The following is a 16,684-nucleotide window of genomic DNA, read 5'->3' as shown; positions in this document are numbered from 1 at the left end:
TGGATGGGCTTCTAGGACAGAAAAAGCACATGAGGCAAAAACTAAGGAAATATGAGTAAACTATGAATTGTAGTTAATAATAATGTATCAATACTGGTTCATTAATTATAACAAATATATCCATGTAACACGTTGGGGAAGTTGGGTGTGGGGTACATGGAAACACTATACCATTGCTCATTTTTCCTGTAAATCTAAGACTAACCTAAAAAAGTTTATTAAAAATGGGTTATATTTCTCAGGCTATTTGAAATGAATACACCAATGAAAAATACCTAATATTGAGAGCCCAGTTCATGGGCCTGAATCAAGGGCGTTCAGAGACGTCAGCTATCAGTTGACAATAGGACAAGGTTTCCACATCTCCATAGTTATCCAGCTTAGGAAGCTGCAAATCCAGGCACTCAAAACCCCTTCAGAATTCCAATGGCAACAATTGATAATTAAGACAATTAGCAAAGCCTGTTTAACTTTCTTCATCCCAGACAACCGTACAGCTCCCAAACACACTGTGGGCAGCAGGTTTCAAAAGCAGTGAGATCTCCACTTGCAAAATTCCAGCTAACAATTCTGGAGGGTGGTGGCGGGGGAGGGGGACAGCCAGCCCAGGTAACCAGCATCCTTCATCGGCTGCCAGGCTGGTATCAGAGCAGAGGCAGCTGGGCGGTCAGTGACTCCTAGCTCAGGCACTACAATGTGCACTGTTATCTAACACTATCGTTTACACATATAAAGCACACAAATGCCAAGTCAGACTCTTGCCCTTCTCTTGCCTAAGGATTCTTTAGGCACCAAGCACCATGGATTCTATATTTATCAGCCGGGTTTTGAACTCTGAAGGGTAGTTTCTTAATGGAAATACTGACCACAGCTAATTAGTCAAACGCAAATTTCAAGGTGAAAAATCTCTTCTAAATATTCATTCTTTCATTCAAATTATAAATATTTACTGGAGAACGATTATGAGACAGATACTGAGCTGATGGAAAAAATTAGCTCAGGAGAACACTTGGAACTGATGAAACAGTTTATATGAACATCAGATCAATAAATAGAAATGTGGATGACGTTAAACAGAATTTCATCAAGCAGAAAGCATTCTTGATTTAACCTTGCCCGCCCTCTAGTGGTCGCTTGGTTAAAATGCAAAGCTTATATAACGGTCCAGTTTCGTCGTGTTCCACCTGCTGGAACTCTTGACATATTATTGACTGCTTATTCGACTTTGTGAGCACTTGAACTTCTGACTGAAGTATGGAGCCTCCTCTCCCCCTCCCTGACTTCCTCTCTAACTCTCTCTCTCTCTCTTTCTCTCTCTCCTGGTTCTGATAATTTCATAAAAGCTGTTAAGATACCATTGATTCATTCACTGAGGGCCTACCTTGAGAAGGAATTAACTCATCTTTCCAACTTAATCACTTTTATTTTTTATTTTCCAAACATTTTGACATTCAATAAGTCAACTGGTAGTACTATGAGGGACACTCCCCCAAATGGTTGGGAATCAATGTAATCGATGTTTCCCACTCCTCTCTCTTGCCCATCCATTCCAACTTTCACACTTGATCATTTAACCCAACAAAATTTTATTGAAGGTAGAGTAAAATTTTATTGCCAAGTAGAGTTCTAGGCAGTGGAGCTCTAGTAATGAACAAAACAGATAAAAAAAATCCCTACCTCCTATAAAGTTTATATTCTAGTGGGAGCAGAAGACATAAAATAAACAAGAAGTGAATTAAATATTTTTTTTTGATGATTAATAGTATGGAGAGCAATCAAAAGGGAAAGGGCAATGGAAAACTTTTTTGGCAATGCGAATCTCAAGACATGGTCAGGGAGCCTTACCGAGACGGTGAGTATTCAGCAAAGACTTAAAGGAGGTGAAGAGGCATTAGCTGGGCAAAGAGTATTTCAGGCAGTAGGAACAGCAAGGCAAAAGGCCTAGAGGTGGGAACACGCCTGGTAGGTTCAAGGGACACGAGAAGTCCAGGGGCCAGAGAACAGTGAGGAAAGAAAACAGTAGTTCTACAGAGAAGGGGTTAAAGGAAGGAAGGTGCAGGGCTCTGTAGGCCATGGTAGGGACTCTGGCTTTTACTCTGAGTGAAACAGGGAACCAATACAATGTTTTGTTCCTTCTCCTTACCCCCAACAGCCAACTCATCACCAAGTTCTGTCAGTTATGCCTCTAAAATCATTCTCAAGTGCTTTTCTTTCTTTTTACATCCTCTGTCACTACTGTTGTTCATACTTATAAGATCTGTTCCCTGGGTTCTGGGCATAAATGAGACTGGGTAGGAGGGTCCCACTGATCTAGGATCAGGAGGAGGTGGAGGTAAAGGGCAGGGCATAAGAGTGTAATTTACGCGCAGTCCTGGTACCTGGACCTGAAAGCAAACACAGAAGTTACATTTAAGAGAGAATGCTGAGGGTGAGCTGGGAAACCATGCCTCTTAATAGGATTATAATATCAAGGTGCCTGTGGGTGGTCCTCCCAACTACTTCCTGATCAACAACCTTCCAGTGAATCAGGCAGTGGGCCAATCATGATGCTGCTGGAAAGCTAGCACCTCTTGTAGGATGAAACTGGTCTCCGCCTTAGGTTGCTGAGGCTAACTGCAGGGTACTGGGTAGACAAGTGCATCAGGCAGTAGCAAAAGACTGGATGGGTGATCATGAAGTAGGAAGGGCACAAAGTTCTAAAAGTTGCGGATGTAGAAGGTCTATGGGCACAAGAGTAAATTTCATGTCAAAGGTTTCTAGGTAAGAGTCTTCCAATTTTTGGCATGGGTAGATAGGGCTATGCCAAAAGGAAATCTAACTGGTGTCTCAACCCTGGATGACCCAGTTAGTGTAATTCCTATGCTACTCAACAGCAGATGCTTTTCCTCCGTGCCAGACATTATTCTGTGTGCTTTACACACACTACTTCATGTAATACAACTGCTTTGCGAGGTAGGTACTATTATTATCTCCATTTCACAGGCGAGGAAATCAAGGGACAGAGAGCGTAAGTAAGTTGTTCAAGGTCACATAGAAAGTGGTAGTGCTGGGATTCAAATCCAGGCATTGTGACTTCAGAGTCCCTGCTCTTAACCTCTGTGCCATACTGTAGGGTGAAGGCTAACTGAACATGTCCTTGGGTAGTCCATACTTGAGTGGCTATACTGGGTATTGACCAGGTTCAGAGATATCAGTGGTTCTAGGGGAACAGTAGGCTGGAAACAAGTAATGCCATGAAGGGAAGAGGTCTGGATAGAGGGGTGTAGTGAGTTAGAAGTGAATTCTGAGGAGGAGGTTGGGCCCGGGGGCCAATTGTATTATGTGTTGGAGGTATAGCAGGAGTGCCGGCCCCCACCCCTGCCAGACCTGGTTAATCCATGTGTCTGCTGGTAGTGGTAATGGTGGGGAGGCAAATGTGGAGGAGGAGGATTTTACGTGGCATTCTCCAAAACTAGTGTTATGAACTGGGGGCTGTGGTTGGGGAGCAGATGGCCATGGAGCCTATGGAAGTGGAAGACATTTTAGATGCATGGGCAGCAATGGCTGGTGTGAACTGAGGTAGCAGGGAGAGAGGGACCCGCGGCTAGTAAGAAGGTGTTACAGATATGGGAGGATGAAAGATCTGCACGGAAGTTCCATGGGACAATGTCCCAAGAGCCTGAAGGTTACCTTGGTCTGTTTTTGCCTCAACTGTAGTACTTATAGAGGTATACTAGTGGTTAGGTCAGAGTGGGGCAACTAGAAAAACCTTTAGACCAGGAGTTCTCAAACTGTGCTTTGCATCAGAATCACCTTGGGAGACCCTGGTAAAAAAAATGAATATTCTTGGGCTCTGCCCCTGGAGGGTCTGATTCGGGAATCTTCATCTTAGGATTAAGATGCAGGTGGTCTGCAGATCGCAGTGTGAGACAAAATTCATGAAATTATAATATGCAAAGTTTGAACGTGCTGTGTTGGCCTTTTGGAGTGGTACCATGAGCACAGGCAAACCCTGATCCTAACAGAATGAGGTACTTTGGAACAACATAAACCTCTGGGCTGCCCCAGAATGGGCCTGGATCTTTATGTTCCACACATGCATCTGCCCACTCACTATGCTGTGGCTGGGGTAAATAGCTGTGACATTCTCAGCCTGGAACCCTGTTGATATTCGGAATTCTGAAATGGGATGGGTACTCTGGGAGGGGTCTATTTCACCTGGTATGGGCTGAGTTTACAAGTCTGCCCTAGCCGGCTACTCAGAGATATAATGCTTTGAGCTCATGATCACAAACTGTGTGTCCTTCTTAAAGGATGTGTCTCCTTATCTTCAAAGTGGCCTTGATCACTAAGAGCTCTCATCTCCACTTGGGGTAACTGACCTTGGTTAGGGCCAACTTCCTGGAGATGTGGGTGGAGGGGCAGATATTAGGTATGCAGGTCCTCCTGCAACAGGACAACTCCAATCCATCACCCTCCCATCCACACCCTCGTACCTGGATGCTGAAGGCATTAGACAACGGTACAGGCCAAGGCTGGGGGTAGAAGGCCTTCGGCCACTGGAAGGTCATTTTTGTGTCTGGGGACCAAATTCCTTTCTCTTAAGGAGAAAGGATACTGGGATAATAAAAGTGCAGAGGTAGTAGGTGAACTGCTGGTGGTATCAAGGGATTGCTGATGTCTTCAGTCATCCTAAGGGACTTCATTCTAGAAAGGCTTACATCTTACCTAGCACTATGTAAACCCTGTCCAGAAACACCATTTTCACACTTTGACACTTTGGGGCTTGGCCTGGAGACAGCGCTACTGTAACCATTCCATGACCATGTAGCTCAGAGATTCTGTGATGTCACATTAAATACATCAAACCATTGCCCAGGTAGTGTGATCTCATTTGCTGGAAGAAGGCAGGAGCACAACACAGGAATTTTCCACACGCTACCTTTCATGATCTAGATGAGGCTGTTGGTGCCCCTAAGGTACAGAAAGCTCTGTGGATGCCAGAACCTTATGGAATTAAATTAGGAGGTCCTAGGTTAGAGGAAAGGAATTTGAATAGTGATTACACTGAGGACGGTATAATCTTGACAAGAAGTATTCCCTGTGTTTTATTTTCAGAAAGAGTCTCAAGGCCACTGCAGAAGGAATGGAGGATCTGATGAAACCTGCTGCAAGTTGCTGTTCAAAGTTTTTATTTTATAGAAGGCCTTGATTTTAGACTGAGAACATCTGCTCTTCTGGTAGTAAGGAACAGTCCTGGGGTATCAGCACTACTGCACAATTTGCCAATGAGGGGCAATCTCTCGGTCTCTTGGTAGAGAGTACCTTCATTTGCCTTATGGGTCTGGGTTGGCCCTAGCAGTATAAAGGGTTAGTTGAGCGGGGGATTCTATGTGATGTTCGGGAGGGAAGGCGTATAGGGAAGGCTGGCAGTAAAACTCTGACAAAGCAAAGGTCATGGGTCTTAAAGGCAATAGTGAAGAGTCCACTCTCAGCCAGGAGCAGCTTATGGGCAAAGGGGAAGCGTAAGCGCAGTGGGTGATAAGCAGTACCAGGCAGGGCTGACTTCAGCTGGATAGGTAGTGGGAACTTTTCTGGACCAGGGATTTAGTTCTTAGAGGCTACCTAGGTCCCCCCTGAGTATAACCCAGCCTAGATATAAGTGACTTTTATCAAACACTATGTGCCAGGCTCTTGGCTAAGCTCTGTAATGCAATTATTAGATTTAACCCTGATAACCCTATAAGGTAGATGCTATTATTATCTCCACCTTACAAATGAGGACACTGAGGCACAGAGGTTTTATAGCTAATAACTGATGGAGCTGGGATTCCCTGGGCCACACTGAACCACTGTGATATACGGTCTTCCCCAGTTCTGTAGGAAGTACAGGAACACATCTCATCCCCTAGAGGCTAGGGGTGGGGATGCCATAGGGACAAAGCATGTCTTGGCTGGTTCCTACTTTGCTGCCTGGCTGGGCAGTTTTCTGATGGGAGGTCTGGTGCCTTACAGGCTGGACATGTATTTTTTTAAATATTTTATTTATTTATTCATGAGAGACAGAGGGAGAGAGAGAGAGAACCAGGCTCCCAAGGAGCAGGGAGCCTGATGCGGGACTCGATCCCAGGACCCTGGGATCATGATCTGAGCCGAAGGCAGACGCTTAACCATCTGAGCCACCCAGGCGCCCCAGGCTGGACATATATTGAAAGAATGATCTGGGCTACCGTGGCAAAGGCTTGTCTATTTTGTCTGGTGATGTGTCCGTTCTGCAGGTTCCAGCACTGAACGGGTATAAAGAGAATCCAGGCCTCCGTCTTCATGTAGTTACCTGCTTGTCAAGGCTGGAGGGTGGGTAGTGCAGATACAGGAGCGGGGCTGGCTGCTCGGTTAACAAGTTATACTGTTCATACAGCCCTTTGGGGGAACTGGAACTGTAATGCAATTCACTGTCACCCACTTTATATCTGCATAAGGAACTGGAGCTCTTGAGAATATAGCTTGAATAGCTTTGATCTAACCTCCAGGTGGATGATGACTAATGGCTAGAGGTCTAGTTCTACATTCTTCTTGTAGAGCTTGCCAAGACACAAGGCAGTTTCATGGCTCTGCCATTTACTGCCCCCAGGTGGAAGTAGCAGAGACCAACAACATTCGAGGACATCTCTCCCTCTTCCGGCAGGGAAGCAGGACAGAGGGGGCCCACATGGCATAGATCCTGTGTTGCCAGGTGGTAGGCAGAAACGTCATGGGATGAGAGGGCAAATAACAGAACTGTGGGAGGAAGAAGTGCATGGTGGAGCTAGGGATGTACGTCTTAAGTGGATCATCAGAACGAGGTAAAGGAAAATACTGGGAGCTGAGATGCAGAGCCAAATGGGGTAAGAGACACCAGGAGAGGCAAGAATGAGGACTAGCCAGTCAAAGCAGACAAATCCGATATCTCTTGGCAAATTCTGGAGGTTAGGAGTCATTGTTCTGTGTTGGGTTTTACTATCTCCTAGCACATATTTACATGGAGAGGGTGAGTCCCACTGAAGGGAATCTGGATGGGACAAGGTGACTTCCTAAGAGACTGACTACAAAAAGCAGAATCAAAGGATTCAAAGCAGCCTGTGAGCAAGTGCTAGAAGAGGGCAAGAGTATTTTTTTTTTTTTTTTAGAGAAAGTAGGGGTCATGGGGCAGGTGCTCCCTCAGTTCACTAGGCAACCCACACACTCGCATTACACCCTCCTTCATTTCCTTTTCTCTGACTGTAGAAGCAGCGGTTCTCCTCCTCCCAAAGCCACTCACCCCATCTTCTCCTGCCTCCTCTGAGACTTTGCTCCATTCTTATCCTTCTCATATTTCCAAGATTTCCCTTTCAGCCCATAAATGCTCTTAAATCTTTGAGAACAAATCCAATGGGCCACCCCTCAAACCTTACTTTCCCTTGGCCATTGCCCTCCTCTTTCCTTTCCTTCCCATTCAAACTTTTGGACCATTTATGTTCCTTTCCTGCCCATTTCCTTAGTTCCTACTCACGCCTCAACAGTTTGCATTCCCCTCATTCTCCAGGAAGTTATCTTAGCAAAATCATTATTGACTACGTTACTTGCCAAATATGACTGACACACTTTAGTACCTCTCTGGACTGACCCCTCCATAGCGTGTGACACTACCGAGAGCTCTTTTCTTCCTGAAACTCTTCTGCTACCTGGGGATTCTGTGGTCCCTTTCTATTTTGATTATCTGGCTAGCCCTGACTATTGCTTTTCGGCTGAATGCACTGGGACCTCTTCTTGTACTGGCCCATTACAAGTTGGTGTTTCCTGGGGCTCTAGGCTCTACTTTCTTTCTCTAACTCTCTGCCTTTTCCCTCATTATTCTGTCCATTGTCATGGTTTGCACCACCCCTTTATATACTGGCAACACATCCGTTTTCTATTTCTAGCTTCCACCTCCATCTCCAAGTCTGAGTATCTGTTTTCCCCGGGTATTACCTCTGCTGCACACCAACTCCTACTCTTAATTTACTGAGGTATACAAGGGTTAAGCACACAGGTTGATGAGTCAGACTGCCCGGGTTTGAACTGCAACGTCATCACTTACCAAGCTTGAGCAGAGTTGTTTAACCTCTCTGTACTCCCACGTGTAAAAGACAGCAAATAACAATATCCACCTCTTCATTCCAGAATATACAAGAAATATGACAATCTATGAGAACAATGCGTGTAAGGTAGCATCTAGCACATAGCTCAACACACGTTGGCTATTATTATCAAGTCCTATCTTCTTCGGGACTCTGCTCAAAACAAGCCAGAAACCTGAGTGATCTTCCTCATCTTTCCTCTCCACCCATATCTACTAATCACTGATACTTGATTTTATCTCTTGAAGCTGTCTCAAGTCAGCCTTCACCATTCTCCATCGCCCAGTCTCACTGCTCTGCCTTAGTTCAGGTCCTCATCACTTGTCATTGGGACTGCTGTTACCCTATTCAGTCTCCCTACCTCCAGTCTACACCTCCATCAATCCGTCCTCTAGGACTATAGTTAGACTTAAGTTTTCTAAAACACACACCTAACCATGTTACTTCCTCACATGATTTTGTAGTGGCCCTCCATTTCCTACCACAGAGTTTCTCAAAGTGTGCACAGCAGAATCACTAATGGGAGTTTGAAAGGTCAGGTTCTGACCCACTCCTCTGAACCTACCTGATCAAGATCTCTGAGAAAGAACTAGATATCTGCATCTGTCAAATGGGCGCTTCAGATATATGCAAAGCCTTTCATGACCCATTTCCTCCTTCTCTACCTCATCTTCTGCCGTTGTCCACTTTGTACTGTAACCCTCCAGCAACAGTAGGCTGCGTGTCGTTCCCAAAATCCACCAAGCTGTTTTATTTACACTGCTCTGCTTTTGCAAAGGCGGTGGTGGCCTTCTGAAATGCTGTTCACTTTCTTCTCTCCCTGGCACACTCACTCCTCTGCATCCTTTGAAGTCTTCTTCACCATAACCTCCTTATTGACAAATCTTACTTCACTCCTCTACAGCGCTGTTTCTCAACCATTTGCTCATTATCATTTCCTAATCCAAGGAGCCTTTTCAGATACCTTTTCCTAACGGGCCACTCTACACAATTTTCATATCACAGATACACTGAACATCTGCTTATGTACTGTCACCCTTTGGGGGGGGCCATAAACCCTGTAACATCTAAGCTTTTTGTCGTCCTCCCCACCCCCTCCAAGAATCAGTGTCTGCTCTGGTGGCAGACGTTGCTATCCAAACTGGTCTTCTTAAGGTTCACCTTTGGTTTCTGTGATAAGTCTTTTCTGATTCTCTTCCTGTTTTTTGACCATTTCTTCTCAAGATTCCTTTGTAGGCCTTTCTTCTACCTGTCCTGTAAACATTGGCCTTCCACAAGGCTCAGTATTTGTTTTGTTTTCTGTATCATCCTATAGATGCTTCTCAGGTGATTTTATCTATTTTCTTAGTTTTAATTACCACCTATCATGCTGTTGACTCCCAGATCTGTATCTTCAGTGGAGACAGTTCTGAGCTCCAGCTTCTTGCTAGTGCAAGTATGGTTCACAGATTGGCAGCATTTAGTATCATCTGAGAGCTTGTCAGAAATGCAGGTTCTTAGGTTTCACCACAGACCTCCTGAACCAGATCTGCATATTTATCAAGACACCCAAGTATTTCATATGCACATTACAGGCTCAAAAGTCCTGGGCTGGACCCCATTACCAGCCCTCTAGCAGACTTCTTGAATTGGATGTTCCATAAGCACATCAGTTCTCATCCCTTACTCTTCTTGGTTAATGGTAACCAAATTTACTGAGTCATCTACACAAGAAATCTAGATCACTCCACTCCTTCCTTATCATTGGTTACCACTCCTATCTATTCTAGCTACTAAATGGCTCTTGAATTTATTTTCTCTTCTGTGCTCATCACCACTGCTTTCACATCCTTTTGGGTCGATTATTACAGCCAAGTCCTAATCGATTTCTCTATCGACATCCTCCTCTGACTCCCCACCAGTTTATCTGCTTGAATAGAACCATATTCCTAAAATGCAAATCTGATCATGTTACCTCCTCCTGGCTAAAACTTCCTTCAGTGATTTCTCACTGTCCAAAGCCAGGGTTCTTAACCAGGGATCCATCCATTCATGCATGGGCTTCAAGAGAGTCTGATACTTTCTGAAGTTACAAGGAAAAATTCGCATATGTACACTTTTCTAGGGACACTATACATAGCTTTCTTCAGATTTTCAGAGGATCCATGATCCAAACAGGTCAAGAACCACTGATCTGAAGGATCAAGTTCAAACTCTCTAGTTTGGCATACAAGGACCTTTATACCTCCCCCACCTTACTTCCAGTCACTTACCTACAGGAGTTCCAGCTTTAATTACGGACTTGGAAGTTCCCTCAGCTTTCATGCCTCTCTGCCCCTGCACCATGCTGTTTCTGGAATAACCCCCAAGTTGTCTACAAGGTCAGTACATGGTGCGGCCTGGATTTGCGCTGGAGTCTTACTTCAGAGTTCATAGTCATTCCACTCTACAGTGACCTGACATTTTCCCCTGTGGCCTAGTACACACAAATACATACACATGTACTAGAACAAGTTTTGTGAAATCCACCTTGATTTCAACAGATTGCAGCCCACTGAATTGATATGATGTTCTATTAATGAGCTGCAACTCTCAGTTTGAAAAACACTGCACTAGACCTTTGCTGATACAGGAAGTTCTTATTACTGAGAATTTATTATCTTAGTCCCAGAAGCATCAAGGTTTTGAGGTTTCCTAGGGATACAAAAGCTGTCAATAGCATGAAAGCCCTTGCTAATGAATCGACCACTTCTATCAGGCCCCATTCAAACAACCTACTCCTCTAAATCCTAGCACCTATCCCTCTCCATCTGTTCAATCACTTTGTCTTTTATGGATTGGCGGATACATCAGTGAGCAATTCACTGAAAATCTATCACAAAGTGAAATTACAAATCTTATAAAAGGATGCAAGATACCCTGAAGTCAACACACAAAACTGGCAAGGATCTGCAGACCAGTTTACAATTGAAAAGGAGAAATATAAATAAGGATAAGGATAATGATTTTGAAAGTGGTTCGAAAGAGAGTGATTTGAATGCCAAATGATTAAGGAGAAGCCCTCAGAAAAAACTGAAAAGGCCCTTGAACATTTTGGCAAAATCAACCCTCTTAATGATCATGCTGCAAAAATCTCACAGAAAGTAAAATGTACCATCTTGAAATATCATGCAATTTTGTTAGAAGAATTAGGCCCAAACAAAAACAATCAATCCTTGATACATTCTTTGTTTGAAGAATTATGTAGCATTCAATTTTATTAAAAGAGACCAAATAGACATATTTTAATAGTTATTCAAGTTAGTATGCTGATCAAGTCCTGCCCTCTCTGTTATTTACTCAAAAATTTTAGTCCCCCTTTTAAATGGATTCACTTGGTGGTCTTCTGCCTGGTACCAACTGCCCTCAAATAATAAGAACTTCCTGTTATAATCCTCTGTTTCCTCATTGCCTAACATACAGCAGGAGCTTAAGAGAAGTTTGTTAAATGAATAACTGCAGTGATGGCCTCCTCCTCCCTATCCAGTCTCAGTTCCCTCTGATCCAATCAGCACATTGCCACCTTCTCTAAAATTCTTCAGTAAATCCCCACTCGCCCCAGAAAAAAAGTCCAACTCCTCAGCGTGGCTGACAAAACCTTTACAATCTGGTCTTGCTCTATTTGCTCTCACATTCTAGCCACATTTAACTACTTGTAATTCTCCAAATGTCCCATGCTTTCCACTGCCATGTTTTTTATTATCCCCTCTGCTTGGAATTCTCTATCCCCACCGATGGGAAGGCAAACTCCTTCTCCTCCTTCTGTACACTCCACTACCTTGCACATAATGGCAGCATATACACTGACCATACTGTGTCTGTATTGTAACTGCTTCCCACCTTGTTCCAAGCAGTTTTTACTATAAAAAGTTCTACTGATAAAACTAATACACATTAGAGAAAACATAGGAAAAATATAGGAAACAGAAGATACATGTATACGTGCATACCTCTTTATCCCTCATAGTATCGTCAGCTTCACAAAGTCACTGGTATTTTGTTGTATTTCCTTCTAAGAGTTTTTCTTTTTTTAAAGATTTTATTTACTTATTTGACAGACAGAGACACGGTGAGAGAGGGAACACAAGCAGGGGGAGAGGGAGAGGGAGAAGCAGGCTTCCCGCGGAGCAAGGAGCCCGATGCGGGGCTCGATCCCAGAACCCTGGGATCATGACCTGAGCCGAAGGCAGATGCTTAACGACTGAGCCACGCAGGCGCCCCTCCTTCTAAGAGTTTTTCATAAGCATCTCTTTTTTAACATGACTAATCAGAGCGAATGTGCAATGTTGTAGCTACCTGCCCTTTAAGAACAAAGCCAACATTATACAATATGAATTTTTTTTTTGTTATACAGTCATCCTAACCACCACTTGTTAATGGTTACATAATAGCCCATAAAGTGGATATGTTACAGTATACTACCTAAACATCCTGAACATTCTGCTGTTGTTCAATATTTAGGTCTCCCTCCTTCCCCCCTTTTGGGCTATTATAATTAAGAGAGAAATTACCATCTTCATACACACGGTTCTCCAATATTTTGGATTGGTTTATTTCCTTAGAATAGATTACCAAGAGTAATAGATATATGCGTTAAGAATCTTTCTTCTTTCAGCTCAAATTTGGGAAGGGAAAAAATACATGCAGGTGTATATTATGTTTCAATCTCCCTTCCTGTAATTTTAGTGATGCTAAATATTTACTCATGTTTATTTACTATTTGTTTCCTCTTTTGTGAACAGTTCATGTCTTTTGCCCACTTATCTAAATTTCAGTGTTTTAAAAAATCAATTAAAATAAAGATTTTATTTTATTATTTTTTTGAGGGGAGAGGGAGAGGTAGGGAGAGGGAGAGAGGGAGAAGGGCAGAGGTAGTGGGAGAGGGAGAATCCCAAGCAGGCTCCACGCTCAGCACAAAGCCCGATACGGGCCTGGATCCCACAACCCTGAGATCACGACCTGAGCCGAAATCAAGAGCTGGAAGCTTAATTGAGCCACCCAGGCGCCCCTAGAATAAAGATTTTAACCCTTTGTAGTATTTGCTGCAACCTTTTTTTTCTTTTTTGCCTCTTTTTATTTTGGTAATATTTTAGCTGCAAAAGTAATAAAATCTCATTACAGAAATTGTGCATTACACTTTAAAAAAATCATCCATAATTCTGCCACCCTGACATAGCCACTATTATCATTCCCACTGCTTTTTTTTTATATATGTGTGCGTTCTACAAAGTTGTAATTGTGGTGTGCATACAGTTTTAAAACCTGCCTTTTTATTAACACAAGTCTTTTTTCTGAAACACCCTATTGTCTTCATAATCATTTAAAATAATACATAATATTCTATGGAGCAGATTGACTACTTATTACTACATATTCATGTTATTTCTAATTTTTTTGTTTCATAAAGAACACTGATAAACACCTCCATGCAAATAGTTTTTTCCATATTTTGCATGGTCTTCTCAGGAAACATTCTCAGTAGTAGGATTAAAGGGCATTAATCCTATCCCTAAAGTAGACAAAGGGCATTAATATACCTTAGCTACCAAGTTGCTTTCTTAAGGGGTTGAAAAAAACTGCACTATTACTAGCCAACTGAGTACCATGTTTTCCAATTCTGGCCTAAAAAGGGGCTACCTAGTTGTTAAAATTTGCATTTCTTCGACTAGTAGCAATGAACATTGCCCCATGTTTTCCAGTGGTACTTAAACACCTTTGCAAATTGTCTCTTCACGTTCTTTGCCCATACTTCTTCTCACACATCATACCATATGAGTGCCTTAGAAAACACAAACCTACCACACTTTGTCATATTTATGTCAAATATGCCTTTTTAGTCTGTATTTAGATGTTGTGTTTTAAAGGGCCACAAAACTTTTAAAAGTGATTTTGGTTTTAAAATTTTATGCAGCTAAATTCGTTGAGCTTTTCCTTTGGGAGTTTTTTTTTTTTTCTCTATTACTTCCTAAGCTTAGGGAAACTATTCTCCTTGAGAAGCTTGATAAATACCCATTCATTCCAGTTTTTTTAATTTGCTTTTTTACACTGAACTCTTCAATCTAGCTGCCACTTTTTTTTTAGTTTATTACGAGAGATGAGGGTATAAATGCTACCAGCTGTCACAACACCATTTACTGACGAATCCTTTCCACTCCCATCCACTTGCAAAGCATCTTTTATAATAGACTGAATTCTTATACATAACAGTCTCTTTGCGGAGTGTGGTATAATATCATCTGTCTCCTCTTATACCAGCGGTACCAGTGTTTTCATTATCCTAGTTTTGTATGTTTAATATCTAATAGCATTAGTCACTCATCATTCTTCTTTTGAAGAATTTTCTTTGAAAATTACTGTTCTTTAGTTTCCAAATGCAATTATTTGCTGTCTTACCTCTAAGATATGAATTTTGTGAAGGGCGGATTGGTTCGTTTCCTTAGAATAGACTGCTAAGAACAATATTACCCGGTCATACAGGTATGAATGTTTTCCCCACTCTTTCAACACTTAACTCCGAAGTTTTCAAAAAGAGTGTACCAATGTCACTGTAATCATGCCAGCATGAGGGTATTTTGAAGATTTTTTTTTTCAACATTGGTAGGGGAGAAAGATACCTTGCTTCAATTTTTATCTCTCTGCTTATTAGTGATGATAAACATGCTTGACATACAGTAGGTGCTTAATCAGTGCATGCTGAATGACTAAATGGCATGTATGAATCCAAACACGTATTTGGGGATGGAAACGTTTAAACAAATATTGCGCTTATGAAAGATAATGCTGGCTAGATGTCAGTTTGTGGGCTAAATGCCTGGAGTCCACCTGCAGAGATGTTCTAGAGGTGCCAAGAACCCCCTAGAATTTGGACCTGAATTGGGGAGATCTCTAGAGACTCTCTGCAATTTATATCCACCACAGTGTCTGTTTCCAGGTAGGATCAGCTGAAAGCTGTCTGAAACAGTTAAGATAATACCTACCTACATGCAGCCCAGGAGCAGCCATGATTGACTCTAGATAGAGCATGCTTCATTTCAAAGCAAAACAGTGAGAAGTGGCAGGTATCTCAGTATTCCACTGGAAACTGACCCAGGCCCTAGCAGGCCTTAAGCAGTGAATTTAAATAGGTAAGACCCTCCAGTGCCACATGCAGAAAGTAGATCTGATTAACAGGATCAGGTATTTTCTAGGAAACCACACTACTTTTCTTCTCAACTTGCTAAGCACAAGAGGGAAAAGAGGTCCTTGGCTCAGAGAGGCTTGGTTCCCCCTCCCCCCTCCCGACCTTCATCTGTAGTTTAAAGGAGAGAGGGTCGTTTTTCTTTTCTTTTTTTTTTTTTTTGTCCTAGGGATCACTGTCTTTATTTTGAAATTTTTTAATAGAGCAAGAGCTAACAAAAGGTAGGTGGTTTCTCTTTGTTTCTAAGGCCATGGAAAACATATTATTAAACACTGGTTCTCTCTGCTCCATCACCTCAGTAGTAGATTCTAGTAGTAAACTTTCTCAAGGACTTCCTTGGTCATGAAATCTGTCGATGTGATGAAAAGAATTCCATGTTATCGTCTTAACCTGCATATGCTGAAACTGCTCAAGGTTTCAGTCTGAAGAAAAAAAACACGCCATTTTCTCTGGACTCAAGAGCACCAAGGAGGTCAAGGTCATGGCCAACAGTATGAATGATTGGCGTGTGAAAGATGCATCACCAGTTACTCCTACCACTGCTTCATTTCACTCACACAGCACATAGAGCAATTCAAAGTTTTAAAAATTCTTCTCCTCCAGTATGTATTAAGTACTTACTACCCACATAGCAAGCAAGCGTATCAAGCAAGATGACAAATGCCGTCCCAGCGGTCCTTGTCACACACAGGGTAGAGCTGTTTGAAATGTCAACATGAAACTCCAAAAGGACTTCTCTAGCTCTAAGTAGCACCTGAGAACAGCTGTTTCACAAGCCCTTTCTCCTTAGAGTGACAGTTAATTCTCTCAGTCGGTTGCCACTTGCCTTAGAGATGGCGGCAAAAGCTTCCTTGATTCGTCAGCCTTTTGTTTTAAATCTATTCTCATCAATTTCCCACCTATTTGGAAACCTGTTTGCCACTTCTTTCAAGAACTAGCTCTAAAACGCACCTCTTCCAAGACTTCCATGATTAATTTCTGCATAGCACTACAATCTCCTCAGCTCATCTGTATATTCAGTTGGTACCCAAACTGATGTTGCTCCCTAATTTTTCTAGTTCTGTGACTGTCTCTAGAGCATTAAGTCCCTTGAAGACAGGGGCATTTCCCAAAAGCTGTTAAAGGACTGTAGAGACTGCCTAGTTATATCCTTTGCCCTGCCCATTTTCCTGATGAAGAAACTGCGGCCTTGAGAGGTTAATCTTTCCAAGTCAGTTAGCCAAGTTTGCAGGAAAACTAGGCATGGGGCCCAGGTATCCTGACTTTCGATAGAGTGCTTTCCATTATACTGTGTCACCTTCTTCTATGTCACTTGTATCTCTTCAGAATGCCCGGGAAAGGGGCTATATTCATACACAAATCTCTCAAGGAATGC

The 16,684-nt window shown here is 42.6% G+C and overlaps 1 protein-coding gene across 2 annotated transcripts in view; it reads right to left on the bottom strand.

Annotated features, from left to right (window-relative positions):
- Positions 1 to 16,684, bottom strand: part of HDAC8 (histone deacetylase 8) — a 215,054-nt gene that overhangs the window by 192,648 nt on the left and 5,722 nt on the right. The window lies entirely within an intron of this gene.

The sequence above is a fragment of the Eumetopias jubatus genome, unplaced genomic scaffold, assembly GCF_037043125.1.
Source record: "Eumetopias jubatus isolate StellerSeaLion01/CBP00866 unplaced genomic scaffold, mEumJub1_p1.0 scaffold_11, whole genome shotgun sequence".
Classification (NCBI taxonomy): domain Eukaryota; kingdom Metazoa; phylum Chordata; class Mammalia; order Carnivora; family Otariidae; genus Eumetopias; species Eumetopias jubatus.
This window is presented reverse-complemented; position numbering and strand designations above follow the sequence as displayed.